The 22,836-nt window shown below is 41.4% G+C and overlaps 1 protein-coding gene across 6 annotated transcripts in view; it reads right to left on the reverse strand.

The window, feature by feature from the left end:
• The window catches only part of Kek5 (leucine-rich repeat, immunoglobulin-like domain-containing kekkon 5 protein), a 653,304-nt gene that overhangs the window by 261,729 nt on the left and 368,739 nt on the right, over nt 1-22,836 (reverse strand). For all 6 annotated transcript variants that reach the window (XM_078188237.1, XM_078188226.1, XM_078188258.1 and 3 more), the window contains one exon: nt 13,875-13,914. The gene's annotated coding sequence lies outside the window, so the exon portion shown is untranslated. The remainder of the gene's footprint in view (nt 1-13,874; nt 13,915-22,836) is intronic.

The following is a 22,836-nucleotide window of genomic DNA, read 5'->3' on the forward strand; positions in this document are numbered from 1 at the left end:
GCGTCAAGGGGTTGAAAGCGGTTTAAAATTAACTGTAGCTTAAATATTATTAGATAAAGCGTGAAATTAGCTGAAAAATTATGATTTATCCTGATGGAAATTTGATTCGCAACGTGCTTCGGCCGGGTGAATAATGTTCTTGTTGTCAGTCGCCGTTATCGCCGGCTAAATTACGCCTAATCGTTTAAACGTACATTTAAAGAGTTGAAGCCTGCGTGACAAATGAAGTTCACGGCGCGCAAGGGCGGCCGCCCGCGAAACGACTAATTCGTTGTCATGCGATAATTCGTTCACATCGAATCTGATGTTTATTAAAGATTTATCGAATCGTTGCGGCAAATCGTCGCACGATTTTATAGAAAATATAAAATAGAAGAAGAAAAGTTTTATTATTCTTAATTAATCTCTTTGGTAAAAAAATAGCGTTAAACGTGTATTATATTTCATTCAATTATTTATAATCAGAGAGCTGTAAAACGATGAGGTAATGTTAATGGTAGCAAAAATCGAGACAGGATTACATAAAATAGAACAGAGGAAATAATTTTTATTATAAATTACTAAACAAACGAGTATCAATCTTTTCCATAAAAATAACCTTAAATATAAACGATATTTCCACTAAATTATTTACAATTAGACAAGCAATGTATTAAAGAATTTTTCCAACAAATAACCCCACCGTACCAGAACCTCCCCCACCTCCGCAAAATTAAACAAATTATAATACCCGAGCCGCCCGAATACCGTCGAATAAACACCGCGATCCCGGTTTTATTTACAAATCACGGATCGTCTTTTGCGAGAACCGGTGTATTATTACCGTTCCAATTACCCTGAATAAATCATTCACTGATTTATCTAAAAGCTACATTAATGCCGGCAATTATCGCGAGATCGTTATTTACCGGGATATCTCGCGCGATTATATTTACCGAAACCTTTATCGGCCGGCCCAGCGTATATATCGATCCGGCCGTCATTTCCGGTCGACCGGAAATATCGGCAATCGCGTCGACGGCCGTAGAGGCCGTGGCAAAGAGAGAGCGAGAGAGAGAGAGAGAGAGAGGGAGAGAGAGTCGAAGCGATTTAAAGGCCTCCCGAAACGCTCAAACAGTGTCGACGTGGATCGCGGCGTGGCTCGCGGAAGAGAGAGTGCTTTATGGGGCCGGGGCCTGTTCCAGCCAGATCGCGATCTCGCGCGCGCGCGGGGAAGCTTTGAAATCAGTATTTCGCGGGGCTGGATACGCGATAGGTGGTCGGTGGCAGCGCGAGCCCGACTCGTAGACTCCGGGGCTTGTGCTTTTTTATCATCCCGTTCCTGTCAGCGCGACAGAAACCCGGCCATAGCCAGACGCCACCGAGGCCAACGAGCTATGCCAGAGATGGATATAACACGGGTAGAACGCGGGGGCTGGGACGATAACGCGCAACCAACCCCCCACCACCACCATCGCCGCCACCGACGCCGCGTTCCATTTTGCCTGAATATCGAGTGGCGGTAGCGGGAGCAGTCGACTTCTCTCGATTCTGTGTTATTGGGCGCATTCCCGACGCCTTCGACTTTCAATGTTTGCCGTGCGGCGCCTTCTGGCCAAATATCGCGGACCTAATAGCCGCGACGATTCATCCCTTAACCCTTTGCACTCTGAGGCACCACTAAAATTATTCTGTTACGTTGCAAAATAATTTTTCCAACAATAAGGTTTATATTTAACCACTTCATGCTTTTGAACGAGCAGTGCTCGCGCCCGTCACACGTGCCCAAACGCATCAACCCGAGCGCTGCTCGCCCGTTTGAATTCTTCGTAGTTTGTATAAGATATGAACGATCCATACTGGCCAGACGTTGTTGAATATTTATTCGAACTCTTGGATAGTGTTTTCTTTGTTATATATTATTGTAAAACATTGCAAAACCTTTTGTAAGTATTTACGTCTAGCATTTTTACACCTTTCAAAATTTCTAAATAATACATTTTTTATTCTATTTTTGTACCATCTTTTATTTATGTGCGTGTATGTATATTGAGAAAATGTTTGATTTTGAAGGATTATAATGGAAAGTGACAGTGAAGATGGAATTTAATTTAGATAATTCAGATTTTTTCACAAAGATGTGTAATCTGCTGTTCTAAACGAGACAATACAGAGAAACGCGTCCGGAGGGAAAGTCGATATTGGTGTGAAAATTGTGGAGTCGGTTTATGTTTGGAGCCATGTTTTGAAATTTATCATAATAAAGCAAGCAATTAATTTTTTACGATGTTTTTTCTTATTATAATTTATATTAGTAATATTTAGTATAATTATTTTTTATTTAATAATTATTTTGATTTGTATATAATATGTACATTTGAAATATAGAATAAAAAAACCTGAAGTTTTTAGTTACATTTTTGCGAAAATAACCCGAGCGTGAAGTGGTTAAGAAATTATCAAGTAGTAAAACTGTTGGTAGGAATCACAAGAATAAATTTTCTAGGCATAAAAATTTATTCTGTTTAATAGAATGGCAATACCACGAACCAGAATAATTATTACAGTTTTTCAATGATTTTAAACAATTTTCAAAGGCCATATCATTACACTTCAACTTTTCAGCCCTATAACTATCTCAATTTATACGTTTACGACAAAATTATAAATCAACAATATTTCGTACAATTTTAACAAAATGTCTTTACATTAATTCCGCTGAACAGCGCGAGCTGTATATTTATACTAAAAAAAAGAAATCTTTAAAACAAATTCAATAAATAATTTAAAAAAGAGAATCCTATTAATAAAAAGTACTAATGCAACCATAGCTTGAAAACACTACAAAAAAGAAAAAGAATCTTCGTAAAAGTATACCGCGCAATTTTTGTTTAATTAAAACAACGTATAAACTCTTCGAATCGTGCTCTAATATTTTTATTTCGGATCGCGGCGATCTAATATTTAACAAGATGCTCCGACGATCGGCCGAAGCTTCGCGGAATATCCGTGTTTCCCCCTTTCTCCGGTTTGCCGCTCCATTTTTCCCCGAGTAACCTACCGAAACAAGGCCGGCGTACAAACACACCGGCGCAGAAATAACAAAAGTTTCGGAATTGGAAAACAGCGGAAATATAGCCGCCGCGCGTTATTTGTTTGTTCTATCGAACGCGCGATTCGGATGAGGGGATCTCGCGGGAATTATCAGAACCGCATCTCCCATTTATCTGAACCGCGAGCGAGCGCCCGCGCCCGAGTCTTCGGGCCATTGTTACGTACAGCGATTTCCGCGATAGTCTCGAAGCGGTGATTCGAACAATTGAACTTCTCTCTCTCTTTCTGTTTTATTTCGCAAAAAAAGTGAATAGAACCCTGCCCGTTACTTAGGGGACAATCTGTTTCATTGATTGAAATGATATTTTTGCTTCTCCGTGTTTCGTTTCGCAACGGTTACGTTCCGTAATACGCGGACGGTCTAACTAGAGGATGAACGATAAGCCTAATATTTATTTACGTTTATAGATGCCTTATTCGCTTTGCAACTGGCATAAACACGTCACTATCAGAAGATCGTTATCACGGCCTTCACTAAACACTTTTGTACCTCGCATTTTGAAGGGGTTTCTTAAATTTTAATAATTGAACTGCTTCGTAACAGCAACGACAATAATCGTGACTAACTGTTCTGAGGTACTGAGAGGAACTAACATTCGGTCACGAGCGTAACGGGCAAAAAATCAGTCCGCGAGCTCGGCTTGTTATGTTTACGTTTGGCCCAAGTATGTGTTCGCGAGTCTGACTCACCATATTTATGTTTGGCCCAAGTATCTGGTCGCGACTCAGGCTCACTATATTTATGTTTGGCCCAAGTATCTGGTCGCGAGTCTGACTCGCGATATTCATGTTTGGGCAAAAATCTTCATCGCGAGTCAGACTCGCTAAAGTACGGGAAGGGGTTAAAGCAACCTAGAGGTATCGACTACCCCAAATCTCGGAAGAAAAGAAATTCTAACATTGGCGAAGAATAACGAAGCAAAACGTAACGTTATCTTACTGGTGCAAACCGAGAATTACTTTCTTGCCAACCGAATATTTAAAGCGCGATCGCGCTGCCGGGTTAATCAAGCTCCATCGAGAAAGAAAGAGCGCGGTGCCGGGACGGGTCAAAGTTTGCCGAACCGATAAAAATTTACGAGCGAGAGGCCAGAGAGAACGCTGTTTCACTTTAACCTCGGGTTCCCCCCCTCATCGACGTCGCCCGTCCCGTTTGTCCCTCGCCTCTTTCTTTTTCTCTTTCTCTGCCGGCGGCGCGACGGGTCTCCGAATCGCATTTATTTATCAAAGAAATCACCGGGCGCGGAAGAACACCGCGTTTGAAGAGAGCCACCGGGGCCAAGGTGATGGGCGCGGAGAAGCAGCCCCTCAGACGACAGGAGATTCTTCATTATATTTTACGAGGATCCCCGAAAGCTCTTCAGGCTAATTCACTTGAACGAACGATCGGATTCTGGATTAGCTCGAGAACCTCGGCCACTCCCCCCCCCAGTGCTCGACTGGGAAAGAGTTATCCACGGGACTTTACCGATTCCGTTCTGACCGGCCGGACGGACTCGAGTGGCGTCGTCTGAGCAATTAGAAACAGTCACCGATGCCGGATTCTGTTCGAAATACATTGTCTCGCGACGCGCTTCACACTGGGATCAACTGCGCGATTCGCTGGATTTGTGCAGGAGTTTTTGGACGAATGGAGAAGGAGTACGTTTGAAAGAAATATTTTTACAAGGTGTACTATAGACGAACGGAAATGCTTGATTTTCGATGACATTATTGCCGATTTCAAAACGAATTCAGCGACCTATAACTCAAGGTCATGCTAGCCGCGTATTATTAACGTATCATTAACGATAATGGAGATATTGCTTTGTATCACTTTATTTTCCCCACCCTGTATATCTCCCTTTTTCTGTCTCTATCTTTCTCTTTGTCTCTCTGTCTCCATCATCTCTCTTTTTCTCCACCTCTCATTTTCTCTCTGTCTCCATCTCTCTTTTTCTCTCTGTTTCCATCTTTCTCTTCTTCATTCTGTCTCCATCCCTTTTTCTCTCCCTTTTCCCCCCGGATCGCGCATACGTTAGGCACGGAGGCGCCGTAGCGCGAGAACGGGACCGCGGAGCGATTAAATTACGTAACGAGAAAACTCGCGGAACAGCCCGGCGAAGTTTTAAATGAAACGTTCGGGGCGTAATGTCGTTTGGGAAGTTCGCGGGCTTTGATCAAAAAATAGAAGAATCTTCGTGTCCCAGTTCGAAATTCGCGGCGGGCCTGGAAAAAGGGGACCGGGTCCCGGGCCGTGTTCTGCCGCGCGGAAGCCTTGTTGAAAGTGAAAATGTCGATTTTGCGAGAGCATCGATGAGCTAGAAAAGCGACGCTTATGTCGCGAGACTGTATCAAAACCTAAGTAACGAGGTATAATGAATTTTATGGAATTTGTGACTGGAATTTGTTTGATTGCGCAATTAAATTTGTGACGACCTTAGAGGTTCGGTGCCTCTCTTTATTTCCTTCTTTCTCTCATTTTCTCTTTCTCTCTCTTTCTACCTCTCCAAAATACTAGCAACTGTACAAAGGAATACGTAACAACAATATTAGTCATAAAATAGTAATACAGTGACTACAAACACGAATCACATATAATTCATATAAAATAACACGAACATAAATATAAATATTAGCTAAGTTAAACATAAATATAAAAATTAATAGACTATTATCATTATCCTCTTCATCCTTTAATATATGCTCCAAGCACAATAATACTCTCCTTACTTTTAGCAAAAAAAAAAATAACTACCCCTAATAAGATTAACCCTTTGCACTCGAGTGGCGACTGCGAGGCACCATAAAATTGTTCTATCACGTCGCAAAATAATCTTTATACTAATAAAGTTTGCATTTTCGAAATTGTTAAGGTTACATATGCACAGAATATACATTGTTATATAAAATGGAATTATAGCTATAAAGGCAGAAAAATTACTTCAGATTTATAGTTTAAATGGCTCCGAGCGCAAAGGGTTAATACAGACTTCCAAGTACAGCCACCGCAAAAATCGTCTGCCTGACGAAATTAAAGAAAAACCTCGCTTGTTAGGTTTTGTGCACATCCTTAGGATTAGTTTGACAGATTGCCGGCAACTTAGCAATTAAGTTATAAACGTATTAAACCATTGCCGGCAAACGAGCGCCAGATGTGGGCTGTTGACCGGACTTTCGCCCGGTCATAAAATCACAGCTCTGCGTTTTTCGACCATCGGTATCGCTAGGCCGGATTTTCCCCTTTTTTGGGCAAAACACCACAGCTCATTTTCGCCACGAAAATCGTATCTAGCAGCGCACCAATAGAAATCTTCCTGGAGTTTCATTGGCCGCCTCCTAGAACTACCGGCTAGTATAAAAGCTTCGAAACATGTACAAATTGTGTGACTCTAAAATAAACGATCAACTAAAGCCTAGTCTCTGCATAGTAAAATTCCTTAGTCGGCACACCACGTGCAAAAATTACAAAGTTTGAAGATCTCCGATCACGCAAACATCAACCATCGCTCCTGTTTCGCAACCCGGCCATCGCAGCCGCCGTCAGAGCCAGTCGCGTCGATTCGAAGGAACAAGGAGCGCACGCTGGCAGCAGGGTAGAGCCACAGCCGTCTCCTCTCCTTTCTTATCTCGCGTGCCGCGGCGCTCCGTGGCGGTAAACAATGCCCGGAGCCGTTTCCCCGGGTCAAGGAGCCGCGAACCGGCCAGGCGAGCACGTGCTCGAGGAAGTCACGTTTTCGCACATGGAGCGAACACATTCATCATAAAAAGCTCGTTACGGGCGCCACTTGTTGTCCGCGGCCTCAAGCTTTCCGACGTGTCCGCCGAGCACGGCCCGAGGAGGGCTCGCAACGCGCCCCTTCTCTCTCTCTCTCTCTCTCTCTCTCTCTTTTTCTCTCGTCTATCTAGTTTCCACCCCTGGCGCGCAAGGGACCAGCGAGCGAAATCCGCGCGTCGCGGAATTTTTGCCGCGGCCCGGACGCGGGCAACGTCGCGTTTCAATCGATCACCGGCCCGGCCGACCGACGAATCAATCGGCAAATATTTTTAATTCCCTACTGTCGACGGAAATTCATTGGGCAAATTCGCGCAACCCGTTTCTCTCCTCCCCTCCCCTGTCCTCTGCGAGCCCCGCGCGCTCGCGCCCCGTTTTTCGGCAGAGCCGCTCGAACGCGCACCCCCTCCGCCGCGGCATTTCATCCGTTCGCTTTCCTCTCGTCGGCGCGCGGCGCGCGTGCGACCGGCCGGCTCGACGATTTTTATCGGCGCACGCTTTCGATTCGGAAATCAAAAGTACGAACGGCCTGCGGAATCTCTCTAATAGACGTTGTTCGCCGGCGCTGTGGAAAGCGCATTTAGAATGCCCCGGTTAACTCTCTGCGCTAGAATACACGCACGCGTGACATAGGTGTATGTATGCGCGCGTGTGTGTGTGTGCCGTGCAGTCGACGCTTTCTTTGCAGTTTTACATGCACGCTACGCGCGCATCCCGGTTCCATTGATTTGTCAATGCTATCGATTCCGCGCGTTCGCCACGCGTCCGCTGAATTTTTAATATTCCACGCGATACGAGGACACGCTGGTTTACCGGCGATGCAATGCGTTTGGTCGATGCGACGAAATAAATGAATCGGGGGGATGGCGATCTATTTGCCTTTTAGGCTGCGTGGAAAAATTAGGGAGATTGTATCTTTTTAGTTTTATTGGGTTTTTAGAATAATGGTAGGGTTATGGGGGTGGTGTGTTAATCGTTGTGTGATAGGGTAGTTTGTTTGAAAATGATCTGAGGCATTTATAGTTTTTAATTCTTAGTTATTTTAAAAGGGCCATATTGTTTGTTACTGTGTTGATATTATATAGTGGGGCAGTAATATTCGGTCAGAATTATTTCAAAGTGATTTTTAATTCATTAAATTTCATAAATAGTTATCTAGGAGTGCTAATTGCATTTTTTAAAATTTTGTTATAGGCTCGGAGAAAAGAGCGAAAAAATCGTAATATCTAATAACATATCTATATAATATCTAATAATCGTTTCACTATTTCTTCTACTAAAAAAGACGTAAAAACGATGCCTTTCTTCTTCTTTTAAAAATTCAAAAACTGCATTCGATGTTCCTTGTTAATTTATATACATATTTAATTACTACGAACCAGTCCCTCTAACATTTACAGAAAAATTCAAGCCAGTCATCGAACCCCTTAAAATTAAATTGCAGCACTTAAAAATAAATTGCAGCACTTGGAAACAAAAATTACACCCCATTAAAACTGTTGACAGAATTCTGCTCCCGCGGACAATACGCCGAAACCGGCGTGCCGCGAAATATAATCAACTAATGACGATTCGAGCAGCTCGATCGACCATCGAAGCCGGCCACGGGACAAATAAATCGCAAATAGGCGACCGGTGCTCCGTAATCGATAATACACGTTTCTTCCATCAACGAACGAGTTACGCCTCCGCGACGATACATCTCTCTCTCTCTCTCTCTCTCTCTCTCGCTCTCTCGCTCTCTCGCTCTCTCGCTCTCTGTACGTATATCCGCGGCGTAATGTGCAAACAATACCGGTGACGCGGCCAATTAATATATTCCTAAGCCGAAGGCACCAAAGGGAACGAGGGGGAGGAAAAAAAAGCACACACACACACACACACACATGGGGAGGGAGGGGGAGGGCGGAGGGCCGAGCAAACAGTATCGATAAACCGAAACACGGCCGGAATGTTTCAAAGGAATCGGGCCGGCATAAAAGCCGGCCGGTTCACAGTTCACGAGACGGCAAACGGGCAAAATCATTTACAAAGTGAAAATCGTAATGAATAACGTATGAATCCGACCGATTTATTCCGGCCGTCTGGATAACACGGCTGAATGGAACGGCGCGCATTATTCCACGCATCGCTGCAATCGAATTAAAACTCTCACTCCTATCTGCGCGCCGTCCTCGGTTATAGGCACGATATAGTATCGGGTCCAGGAGTTTCCTAATTGTTAAAATAATCGTTGACGGGGTCGTGCGTTAAATGGCAACGATGGACGTGATAGTTAAGTTTCGGGAAAGGGTGCGAACATTTCGAAGGTGAGTCGTCTTTGTAGGTTAAGATAATTTGCACTTATTTGTTCTTAATATTTTCCTTAGGAGCAGACAATTTTTGTTTTTTTTTTTACTGTCTTTGTTCACTTTAGTTTCTGAATTTTGATGACAGATGAATTCAATTTTATTTCGATTTCGAAGAAATTAATAATATTCATATTGAGTAGATCTTACCGCGCATCTGTCTGCAATGTAATATCAATTTAATTGTATATTATTGTAAAAGGATCAATGTATGAAGAGGTAAATAATCTATTTTATTAACTAATTTATTGTAAATAAAGGAAATTTCTAATATTTCAAAAATATTTCTAGGAGACATTTTTGGGTACATTTATATTTTATAAAGCCCCCACCAGAATAATGATTCAGAATAATTTATACCAAACCATTTTTCAAATTATTTCAAGCCAAAAACTCTTTCAAATTAAAATTTTTATAAAACCCGCCCTTTCACGTTATAAAATAATTTCCATGCCAACGGGTCATATATTTAAAAAATTGTTCAAAGTTAAACTATTTCTGCAAACCACGAGAATCAATTATTTGCGGAAAATTCGCATTGTTATATCATTATATAATTGTTAAATAATTGCTATATAATTCATATATAATTTTTATATAATTGTTATATAATTGCTATATAATTGTTATATAATTATCACATAATCGCCATATAATTGCAATACAATTTAAACACTACACCCCAGAAAAAAATTCCAAATATCCTATTAGTTTTCTTCCGACCACCAAAATCTCAAAAAACCAAACATAAAATAAGATAACAACAATCCCAATAAATTCGACGAAGTCATTTGCTAATTTAAACGAATCGTCGGAAACCGAGCGGCCGGAGAACGTCGCCTTTGAAACGGCATCGTAACGTTAATTATATAAAATTTGCGTGAAAAGGTGTGTCCCCCGCCCCCTCCCTCTCACTTCCCCAGGGACATTTTCCAGTCGATAAACGGCCGCGTTCGATATTGAATTTAATGAAGTTAAAAGGCGGCGGCAGCGGGTCACGAATGCATTCTATAATTAATACAATTCGGGCCGGTCGGCATCTTTTTCCCTCGCGTACGGAATCGCTTCGTCGTTTTACAGATGTATCAAGCACGCAGAGAGAGAGAGAGAGAGGGAGAGAGAGAGAGAGAGAGAGAGAGAGAGAGAGAGAGAAAGAGAGAGAGAGAGAGAGAGAGAGAGAGAAGGTTTCCGCGGGCACTAGAGAATAAACGGAGCCGACCGGCGTTCGGCACCAATTATCTTCTCGTGCCCGAACAAACATTCGACGTGGTTTTAATAAAATCGCGACGAATCACACCGCGCCGTAAAAAAACCGGCGATCGGCTCGATGATTCGCGATTCCCCGAGCCGAAGAAAAGCGTCGCGTGTCCCGGAGGACGCAGCGATCGACGACGACAACAGCGACGAACGTCGTCGACGTCAGGCCGGATCGTTAACCCGACGACAGAGACGATCCTCTTTCGACTTTGATGCGAAAACTCAATAGGCGCTGGCCTCGTTTCGCCGCTGTCAACTGCGCAAATAATTTTCTTCTCGCTTTTTCTCGTTTTCTCTCTCCCTCTCCCCCTCCTTCTCTGTTTCTTTTTTCCGTCATTGCGCCCTGAATGAAAGTAACCGATAGCTTTCGGCGGTCCGCCGTGATATCCGAGGCGAGAAAACGTCGCCGACTCCTCGCTGCGACGTTTGAATAATTTACGTCGAACCGTATCCCTCGAAAACGCGACGCTACAGTGGGCTCGGTGGTCGGAGGAGGAAATCGTATTTTCGAAAACGCCGGAAATATTCCGACGGCCGGCGACGGGACCCTCCTGGCGCGCGACGGCGTCGTCGACGGATCGCTGCGACGCAGCCAATTTTGGCGGTCGATAATTGACCGTGGCTTTACTAACTAGTTGCAAGAGATATGCTTAATTGGGTAGATGCGTTTTTATGTACGATTTCGAATAATTGTTGTTGTATTAGTTTTTAAGATTGTTTAAATGATCACAGGGTGGATGTTCCAATTATGCAATATATTTCACTGTAGCGTCAATTTAACAAGCGAAATATTTATTAATCCTCTATCACTATGATTTTTCCTATATATTTCACTGTAGTATCAAATTTTTATCAAATTTATATTTAATTATATAATCAAATTTTTATATCATTATTCCATAATTCTAATTTACGTTCTGCATAATTAAAATCCGTCGCCATGCAGAACACTATTAATAAAAATAACCCACCCCTAATATCTTAACTTTAAATAAACAAGAATAGCAAGTTAACAGAATGACAATTAATTATATATATATATATAATAATAATAGTTAACAACGTTCCTTATACATTAAAACCACGAGCAAGCTCTAAGATACCTCGCGACGACCGAGTTAATAAAAATGATCAAACTATCCAAGAGATCCGGCGAAGAAAACAGTCGAGCAAGCCGGGCGAGCGAGCACCGCGTCCGCATCCAACCCCTTTGATACCGGAATAATTTCTATGTGTCCGCTATCGCCGCCGCGGTATTCTTTCGGAATACAAAAGCGCGTCCCCCGTAGCCGGCCCGCATTCAGAAAAATCCTCCCGCGTTATTCCGGGAATGGGGAAAGTTTCGTTCCGTACCTTAAGTCCTCTTATCGCCGAAGTATATCCGAAAAACAGGCGCCCTCTATTTTTATTCAGCCCGGGTAGAGCCACGGCGGAACAGTGAAACGACGACGACGGTGGTAGCGGTAAGCACGTAAGTCCTGCGTCTACGCAGAATCAGCGGTGATTGGCCGGGTCGAGTGGAAAGTTAACACTTCCTGCAGAATAATTACACTCGAAACCCGTAGGATGCCGCGGTAGACGGCGAATGGTGTATGTTAATCCGCGGAGGGGAGGTAGGGGGCGGTGGTGGTGGCCCGGCTTCTCGCCGACCCGACCGGGCAAGTTCATGCGAGCCCTACAAAGTTTTTAAGCTTTTGACACTACTACCACGGCTTTTCTCCTAATTGCCTAGACCTCCTACCCGAAGAACCGCGCGTGTGTTACTTACTACCACCACTTGTTTCCAACTCGGCGACGCGCCGAGTTTTCTATGGTCGTGTCACAGGTGTTCTTGGCGCGTATTGAAAACGTTTAGAAACAAGATCGAATGTCGGGTGGAACGTTAGGGTGATACAGGGTGTCGCGATAGTGATTGAGGTATGAAGTGATTTGAGGCTATTTTTTTTATTTTGAAAAAGTTTATTTCAGGTGCCTTTAATGAGTTGTTATTATTGATAAATTGTATATTAAAGAAAAAGAATTTTATGAAATATTGGTTTATTTTTATACTAGAAATTATAAGAAGTAGAAATATTAAATAAAAGAACTAACCCTTCTGGTGCATTTTACAGTATGACCCAAAATTATAGTACTTCCAAAAATATTTCCAAAACGAGATTCCTGAGATCATTTAAAGCAACTTTTTCCTTTGCAAAAATATTCTCCAAAGCATGGTTAACGAGTTATTAACAAAAGAACATTGACCAATGAGAGACGAGTAACACTAACGCGAAGCAACCGAGCCAATGGAACTGGGCCAAAATTATAGTACTTCCAAAAGCGAAAGATTCCTGAGCTGATTTAAAACAACTTTTTCCTTTGCAAAAATATTCTCCAAAGCATGGTTAACGAGTTATTAACAAAAGAACATTGACCAATGAGAAGCGAGTATCGCTGATGCGAAGCAACCGAGCCAATAGAACTGAGCTTCGCCTGCTAGTTGGTTCAGTCGCCACGCTCCACTAATTACCAGTTGCCGAACTCGACTCTCATTGGTTTAGATTATGTTACTCTTATTGGTCAAAGTTACGTTGCTCTTATTGGTCAAGATTATGTCGCTCTCATTGGTCAAAGCTCTGCTGCTCTCATTGGTCGCCGTTTTTCCTTAATATCTCCTAAACGAATCTACGGATTTCAATTCTGCAAAGGAAAAACTTTCTTAAAATCACCTCAGCAATCCTTCAAATCCCAATTGCGACTCTTAAGACACCCTGTATATTACGAGACGTAAATGTCCTCGACCTCTCACCCCGAAACGATATCTAGAACACGTTTCGCGGACGACGTGGCTAAATATTGAATGAAGGTACCGGAAGATACCCGTCCGCTAAAAAAAAAGCGAGGCGAATTTCGCCGGTCCTTGGGTGTTTAGTATGCAAAGTCTGCGCGCCGCGATCCCTCTTTTTTTCCACGAAGGATTTAGTTTTACTACACGTCACTCTAAATACGTAATGCATTTCGCCGTCAGAAAATGCGGCCGTGGGGCCGCGTGGAAGCGAGGTCTCCAAATTTCGTTTGAATAACTAGCGGCTTTCGGGATAATGGCTGATCTTCACATTCTATACGTTCGAAATGCTGCTCGAACGTTTTGCGACGTTCTCGGGGGGTTGATGAATTTTTAGCGAAGAGTGTCACATGTGTGCGTAATACGGATCTTTGTTGGTAGTAGATAGATCGATTATTATGGATTATTGTGTGGTTATTTAGTTATTTGGAATAGCAGAGAAATTAGAATCGTTTACGCCACTTAATTAAAAATAGCTAAATAAATATTGTTCAATATCAATAGCAACCCTAATTCATTTCGTAATATTGGGATCGGAGAAAGTATCGAGATAATGAACTTTTCCTCGAGGAAAAGGAAAACTGAAAGATGCACATACCTGCATACGATGTCCAATCAGCAGGGTTCTAACAAGCAACCTGTAACAAAGGAAACGAAAGGTGAGTAAACGAAGCTTCAGCGAAGATAAAAAATGCTAGTATGCCGCAATATACTCGCTCCATTAGGACAATGATGGACATTGTCTTCCTTAACTCTTTGCAATTCGAACTATAATTATATATTTTGTTACCAGCAAGTCTCCACTATTTTAACCTTTTGACTGCGTCGCACTCTCGAAGAGACAAACGTCCAATAAATTGAAAAGTCTTCAATTATTACAAGAAAAATTAATTCTATTAAATTGTGATTATATCAAATTGTGATTATCTTGAATTATGATTACATATATTCAATTATAGCTATATTAAATTCCAATTATATTAAAGTACAACTATATCAAATTTAAATTCCATTAAACCACAATTACATTAATTTACAAAAATAGAATTGCACTTTAAACAATCTTCTCACAACAAAAACCTCGTCCACCAAAAATAATTTCGCAACATGACAGACCAGTTCTAATGGCGCCGCGGAGCCGCCACCCGAGCGCGAAGAGTTAACACGCCGGCAAAGGGTTAATTCCCGGTACTCTTACGAGCGCCTCAAGCCCCGGACGGTATCGAAGTTAACCGTAGCTGTTTTGCGAAAGGAATACGGTAAGTATAATGTTCCGGAGGCCTTGATGCAGGCACGAAGGAGGTCGTTAAGCAATGCCGTGACGGAGGAGCTTTAAGGTTTGTCATGTAAATCGTAATCCCGCCGTCGGGGGACCGAAAAAGGACCGGGAGGTGACGAGAACGCTTCCCTCTCTCTTCCCTCTCTCTCTCTCTCTCTTTCTCCTCGAAGCACCGGATGGCGCAACTCAACCCCCGCGGCTATTATCATCGAAAGCGGATTCGAGTACTTCGGCAACTTTCAGCGAAGAATTTATTATAATCGTATTCAAGAGCGTCTTATGGCAACGACTGCAAAGTAGCTATCCGCGGACCGGGGGGAGGGGGGTGGCCACCGAGGGGAGTTGGGGAGAGCGGTGGGTAAGGAACTGATTGAAACTCTGAAACATTTGCTCCGCCGGGTAAGTTAGCAGCCAATCGTCGCAGATAAGTCGGTTTCCCCTAGTTAACGGTTCCCTTAATTAACCGTCTACCGTTCTCGCGGTACCCGCGACAACGACGACAACCACCGCCGTCGACGGATATCGAGAACTTTCCCTTCTCCGTCGACCGGCCCCTGGGCCCCCTCTATTAATTCACCATTATCGCGAAAGTATAGCAACAGCACGCTTACGCGGGCCTTCGCGCGAATCGAGAGAGAGAGAGAGAGAGAGAGAGAGGGAGAGATAGTTAATAGCTTCTCGCCGGTTCGTTCTTCTCGCCACCGCTTAATTGCCCGGCCGGAATAGCACGTGGATTCGCCGCGATTCGTTCGCCTCAAGATAAATACCAGGTTATGTAATTAAGATCGGAACGATGAGCGTGTTATTTCAGGCCGCCGGGCACCGCAACCATCCACTTCCGGCACGGCCGGGTTCTCTCTCTCTCTCTCTCTCTCTCTCTCTCTCTGATATAGGCTGCGCGTCGGTGAATATCGGCCAGCCTTCCTCCGGATCCTTTGCTAATGGAAGAAGAACCCTTTCGATTGCCGAACGAATATTTCGCGCTGTAACAGCCCCGGCTAAATTGGATCGACTAATTTATTCGCTTTATTTGGCAGCCGATTGCGAACGCTTCGACGCGTTGCTGCCGATCCTGTTTTTACGAGGTTGAGAAGTTCAGAGGAAAAAGGAGGGTGGAATGGGGATAGTGCATGGACTAGGATTATGGGAAATCATTAGAGAATAGGGCAGCGAGAAGATGTGGCGATATTTTTGCTGAATATTTTTAGCAATAATTTTTAATTGTGGAAAAGGGAATAGAATTATTCCCTAATATTATTTTTGGGAATTGAAATTATTTTTTTAGGTTATGTTAGATTGAAAGGGTAAGGATAAAATTTTGGGTGTGTTGTTATTATTGTTAATTTATTTTTGAGTGAGGTAGACTAGGTATTTTTGAGTATGGTTCCAGTATAGCACTAATATACCAATACAATACCATAAATATTGTGAGGTTATGTCAGGTTATGTATAGTTCCAATATAATATCAATGCAGTACCAGAACAGTACCAGTATAATACTAATATAAGTACCACTATAGCACTAAAACAGTACCCTAAATATATTGTGAGGTTATGTCAGTTTATGTATAGTTCCAATATAATATCAATATAGTACCAGAACAGTACCAGTATAATATCAGTATAGTACAACTATAGCACTAAAACAGTACCAGCACAGTACCCTAAATATATTGTGAGGTTATGTCAGTTTATGTATAGTTCCAATATAATATCAATATAGTACCAGAACAGTACCAGTATAATACCAATATAGTACAACTATAGCACTAATACAGTACCAGCACAGTGCCATAAATATCGTCACCATTATTCCAGCAAAATACACCTTTCGCCGATTTTTCACAAAATAGAAACTGTGAAAGAAAATGCGTGGAAAGGACATGTTGCCCTCTGCCCACGTTATCGAGCCCGAGTTATCGACGCTTTTATTTCAGCGATCCTTGTTAACGGTTCGACCGCAGCGGTTCAAAGAAATCCCTCTCGAAGGAGAAGGTTGGAGGTGAAAGAATTGCAACAGTTTCCAGTGGATCACTCGGTAAAAGTGTTTATTTTCATTCCCCTTCGTGTTTAAGAGGAAACATTGAACCATTCGGGACGTGTTCATTGAACGGGACTGAAATGAAACTTGTCTAAAACGCCTCTGTTCCATCGCAGTTGGACTTGGCAACGTAATCAAGGCGTGCAAGGTGAAACTCTACTTTTGTCGTACGATGTTCAAAGAAATTATATTTTTATTTGTAATTTTAAAATGTGATAGATTTTTTAATAATTTGGGTATAGGGTAATTATGACTGAAATAATTTAAAAATAGCAAATTGTCGTAGTTTGACAAAAGTTTGACTCGTGACATAAATATTCTCTTCATTTCCAGCAATTTTGATTTTTATTGAAATTATTTGTAATTACACGACACGTGTAAAAAATCTTCAAGAATTCACAATAATTTAACTGAACCACGTTGCAAAAATTCTTCTCTCGTAAATTTACAAAATATATCTGCCGTATAAATAAAATAAATAAAACATCACCAAACAAGTAAAAGCGGGCGCAGTAAAAAAATCGATCTTGTTTTATTTTTGAAAATAATGCGAGTGGTTGACGAAATCGAATTCCTTTCATTTCCAAAAATAATGCGATTGTTCGACGATATTATGTCCCCGAACCCGGTGGAACGTTTCCGCGAAAGAAGAGGCGCGGGGTCAAGTAATACCCGCGCTCGCGAATCTTGCATCCGAAATCCGTTCTGTTTGTCCCGGCCGGTGGGGTTTGCGTAGCCGGGGCCGCGCAAACATTTCGCGGAACGCTTCTCTCCGTCGGCCGGTTGAACCGTTATAGCCCGCCGCATAATGGCGCCGGCCAATAATTGCTGCGGCACCGGCGCGCGGATTGATGCGCCACCGCCTGTAAAATGTGCCACGGCGAGATCTCCCGTGTTCGGAATGACCGTGGCACGTCGTTGCTTATCGCGCGCGGCAGGAGCCGGCCGCGACCGCCCTAAGGGTCGATACAGGTTACAACCGCCCTGCGGGCCGAGAACCCGGTCTTGTAGCTCGTGCCGCGCGAAATTGCCGACGGAACGTTCCGCGAATTGAATGGCAACTTTAATAAAAAGAGACGTTGCCCGTTACGTTAAATTGCGGCGCCCCGTTCCGGGACACGGAACGCGTGCGCCACGCCGTGCAACCTTTTCTATTAAATGCTACGAAACGCAACGCTAAACTTCCTCGAGTGGGTGGCTCGCTGGCACGAACCCAGTTACGTTGTTAACTGGCTATAGGTTGTTATATTGCGGTGATCGGCTTCATACCGATTTGCTTTTGCATTTAAGGCGTTAACAATTATACCACGATCTCCATTTGGGAATTTTTTGATTTTATAGATAAGAGATCACTTGGACAGAAAAATAGGCGTCTGACAGTTTAATGTCATTTTATATTAGAGTGTCGTATAAGTTCTTTCTGCGACACCCTATATATGATATGATCAAGTCAATGTTGATTTTTATCATACCCGATGAAAATCCGCAATATAGTGTGCATTAGATAGTGGATGTCACTAACATTACCAGGGCTATGATAAATAATTATTTAATTAAAATGGAATATACTATATGGAATCGCTAATTTTTACAAGAGAACTGTCGTCGTTCCTTCAACAGATTGTACCTTGGTTAAACAAGGTCGCACAGCAATCTACCTCGCGACTCATTCTAAAACGCGAAATCTCCGCTTCGTTTGTGTATACGCGAAGAGGCCTTATCTATCGACGCATTGTTCGGTTTCTGCATTCAAAGCCCTAATCTTATCTCCTGTCGATGTTTAATCAAATTTTTGCCGTATTTCGACGAATCTAGCATGGAATAAAAATTGCGGAATAAATGTAAATATTTTGAGTTAGGCTTCTAATATCATTATAAACGTAAACACCGTAAATAACAATGTCACAAACAATCGATATCATAAACAATAAATATTATAAATATCAATGGAAAGATCGAAGCAAACATAAATGTCACGAGTGTCGATCTTGCATAAAAAAATCTATAAATATACAATATATATTAAATAATTAATATTAAATATTAAATCAACATTGAACCTTGAATTAATGTTTTGTCTTTGTGCATTTCGGTTCAGTTGAATTCAAACAACAGCTTCGGCTCCTCTCGCGGACATTCGTGGACACCGCTCGGGTCGGAAATTCTTCGGAGTTAAAAGGCCAGGCAAAGGGTTAACTATGCAATACTCGGAGAATATGGTTGATACGGTTGAATATGTACGGGAGCTAGAGAGAGGCAGCGACGTGTCCATATCCTGTACGATTCATTGTAACTATGAAATCTCTGGAGAAATTAGCATAAGAGCGGCTCGGTTTATCGCTGCTCCTGTAATAAGCGCTTGATGTTGTCAAGGTTATTAAAAGATACACCGCGATTATTTATTTGTTAACGTTACAGAAGCAATTCTGGTAAAACCGCGATTATTAATTTGTTAACGTTACAGAAATGATTTTGGTAAAACCACGATTATTAATTTGTTAATAATACAGAAATGATTTTGGTAAAACCGCGATTATTTATTTGTTAACGTCACAAAAATGGTTTTAGTATAACTGCGATTATTTATTTGTTAATATTACAGAATTGATTTTGGTAAAACCGCGATTATTTATTTGTTAACATTTCAGAATTGATTTTGGTAAAACTGCGATTATTTATTTGTTAACGTCACAAAAATAATTTTAGTATAGCCTCGATTATTTATTTATTAACGTTACAAAAATGATTTTGGTAAAACCTCGATTATTTGTTAACGTCACAAAAATAATTTTAGTATAACCGCGATTATTTATTTATTAACGTTAAAAAAATGATTTTGGTAAAACCTCGATTATTTGTTAACGTCACAAAAATAATTTCACTCTAACCAAACAATCTTCCCTATTATTTATACAAGATAACAAGCGTTCGAATCACTGAACTTATGTCAATTACGAATTCGAGATGACGCGAGTATTTTCCTTTGAGCTAAGCCCAGATCGATCACTGCTCGATTTTATTTCCGACAAAATTACGACAGGTGTCGTCTCGTAATTAGCTACAGTACGCGCGAACGATAAATAAAACGGTAGATAACAGATTGCGTGGTATGCGAGCGACCGTTGACCAATCGTGACGATACGGTTCGCTGTGAGACATCGTAAGAAGATTGCGAAGGATGTTGTATTAACGATATACCATGATTCATTGATCGAGTGTATTTTATCGGCGAATTATCGATAAGGGCGATGTCACCTTTCGCTGTTCACGTCGTCCGCGATACGGTGTTGTAAGGCTTCGTTGAAATATTGTTGCTCGTTTCGCGAAGCCCGTGAGTGTTCGCACGTTGGTTTTAGCATTATCCCGGATAAAAAACGAATTAACGGATGACATCACCCCCTTTCGCCGCTATCTCTGTCCACGGCGGCTCCCATTAACTCTCGGCCGACTCACTTGAAAATTTCGCGGAACGACTTTCTGTTTGAGATGCTGGGACAATTGAACTAAGCTGAATCTTGCGGAGAGAAGTTTCTTTGAGATAAAACTTTTCATTGGAAAGGGGAAGATAAATATGCTATAAATATAATATATGATATATTAAATAAGTCTGAATATAATTTATAAATTTAATATTACTTTTATATTGAATATAATATACATTCAATATATTGTAAATATAAAATATTACACAGTAAATGAGTCTAGATATATTTTATAAATGTAATATATCGCACAATAAATATAATATATTATATATTAAATATATCTAGTAGGCTATAATATATCTTAAGCCTATTATAAACTTAATATACTATAGATATAAAATATTACACATTAAATGATTCTAAATATATTATAACCACAATATACTATATATTAAAAATATCAAAACATATTTAAATGTATCATAAATATAATATATTGTATATCGAATATATTAGAACGAATATAAATATTTTTATCGAAAAATCCATATTTATACAAAAGAAATTTAAAGACGCAATCATTACTATTTTTGTTGCACTTTCGAACATTTGCAATTTTTGCAGATTTCTTTATTCAAATTAATTCGCCGAGATTCTAATCGATATTAATATGAAAATTTATACATTAAAATTTTTCAAGAGACGTGCTCGTGTTCGAATATTAGTGACAGCGGTCGTCGGACACGTCATTAAAGATACCGAAATATTTGCCTTCCGGGGGAGCGGAAATTATTGACGTTTCGGTGACACACTTCGCGGGCACGCCATTTTGTTGACCGTTCGATCCCCTTGAGCACAGATGAATGGAACTTTCGACGATGCACAGATCGAAACGAGCCAACATTTACTTTTCGGCATCGACTCTAGTCGAATACAACGATAACTTTGACGGCTTGAAAATTCCGTGGAATACAACTTACTGTATAGTATGTTATATATGGTAAGTATAGTATGTTATATATAGTAAGTATAGTGTTATACTATAATAAGTATAGTATTTGTGCATTTATGGCAAAAATGAAGAGCCATAATATAAGGTTAAGAAAACGCATGATGCGTTTAGTAATATTGTTACAATGTTTTCGATTTATTAAAATTAATATCGAAGAAAATTTATATTTATTTAATTTCTGTTTGCTGGAATTGTTTTCGAAGATATTAATTTACGTTACTATGCGAAACTCCTCTGAGAATTCTCAATTAAAATAGTAAAAATAAAAACGACAACAACAATAATAATTTCGAATTTAATAAATAATTTCGAGGCTTTATCCAGCTCGATAACACTACAATTAACTCTTTGCACTCGAGTGCCGCCTCCAAGACTGCGTTAAAAATTGCTACACTATTATTAAAAGAATATTTACATTAATAAATTTTTCTATAGTTGATAAATTGCTAAATAATATAATACAAGCCTTCAGTAAGCAATACACAGTCAATCTCACACATATTAAACAAAAACAACCTGCTAAAAATCGAATAAAATACACTGAAGCAAAACTCTTCATTTAAAGGTTAGAAAAGTCTCGAGCGGGAAGGGTTAACCTCGCGGCCGACTTTCCCGCGGAGCGTCCAGAATCGAGTAAACGCGGCTCTCGTGAAAAATGGCAAAATTGACGGCGATAAGGCTCGCGGTTACGGTAATTACCTGGAAGCGGCAAGGAACTTAGCGATCCGCGTTAATGGACGTTTCGAGATGGTTCGCGTCGTCGCCCGAACGAGGAAAGAAGAAAGATTTCGCGGGGCGGTCCGCCGTGCGTGGAAAAAAGTCGTTAACTGATCAAACGAATATATACGCGCGAGCTTTTTTTTCTAGCCGGGCTGTATCAGGTTCGCTGAATATTCAAAACGCCCGCGAGACTCCGGCGATTTGATTAATTGCTTCGACCCGAGATTTCTTTCTTCGCGAACTTCGCCGTGAGAAGAGAAAGAGAGAGAGAGAGAGAGAGAGAGAGAGAGAGAGAGATCCATCTCGTTATCATTAACTACGGGCCGCGGGAACGCGGAAAAACGCGGAAACCTGGCCAAGGGGAAACGCAAGTAAGAAACGGATCTTTCGGCGGAAAAAGCCGAGACGGTGAAGCGATGCAAATGCAGACACGGTTAATTAGCATCGTCCAAATGCCCGGACGAAACCGAGCCCGGCCGGTGTACCTGAAAATACAATAGCGTTCGACGTTAAATGAACTCCGCTCCGGGCGCGGCGGAACGAAAAAACGAGAGGGGATGGTGCAAGCTTTTTTGCGGGTTCGATGAATACGGAGCTCTCGGTTCCGCGGTAAGTTTATGGGGTCGGCGAGATTCTTTCGAGAATCGTGAGAAATACGTCTTCGCCCCGCAAATTCAGATGAGATTTCTAATTGCGAACGGTGATCGCCCGATGAAAACCGTCTACTATTTTCTGTACGAATAACGAACTCGGTCTTGTTAATCAAGCGTCGTATATCTTGGAATTTTTACACGATGGACAGCTCAGATATGTAGTTCAATTATCGGAGATTCGAGTTGAACAGTCGATCAATTGATTGACGTTTTTAGCTGCGCACTGTGCGCTTTGCATTTTCTTTTCATCGAAGATACTTTGAAGAATTGTTTTCCGGGAGCTGGTTTATTAAAATCTGGGTTTAATTATTTATTTACGCTGGAACTACTAAAGTAGTTAAAATGACTGCTTGACTCATTGAAATTTCCCTTGCCCTCATAACTCACTTCAAATTTTGAAAATAAAAAGCGATATCTCGATTATTAAAAT

The sequence above is a fragment of the Augochlora pura genome, chromosome 2, assembly GCF_028453695.1.
Source record: "Augochlora pura isolate Apur16 chromosome 2, APUR_v2.2.1, whole genome shotgun sequence".
Taxonomy (NCBI): Eukaryota; Metazoa; Arthropoda; class Insecta; order Hymenoptera; family Halictidae; genus Augochlora; species Augochlora pura.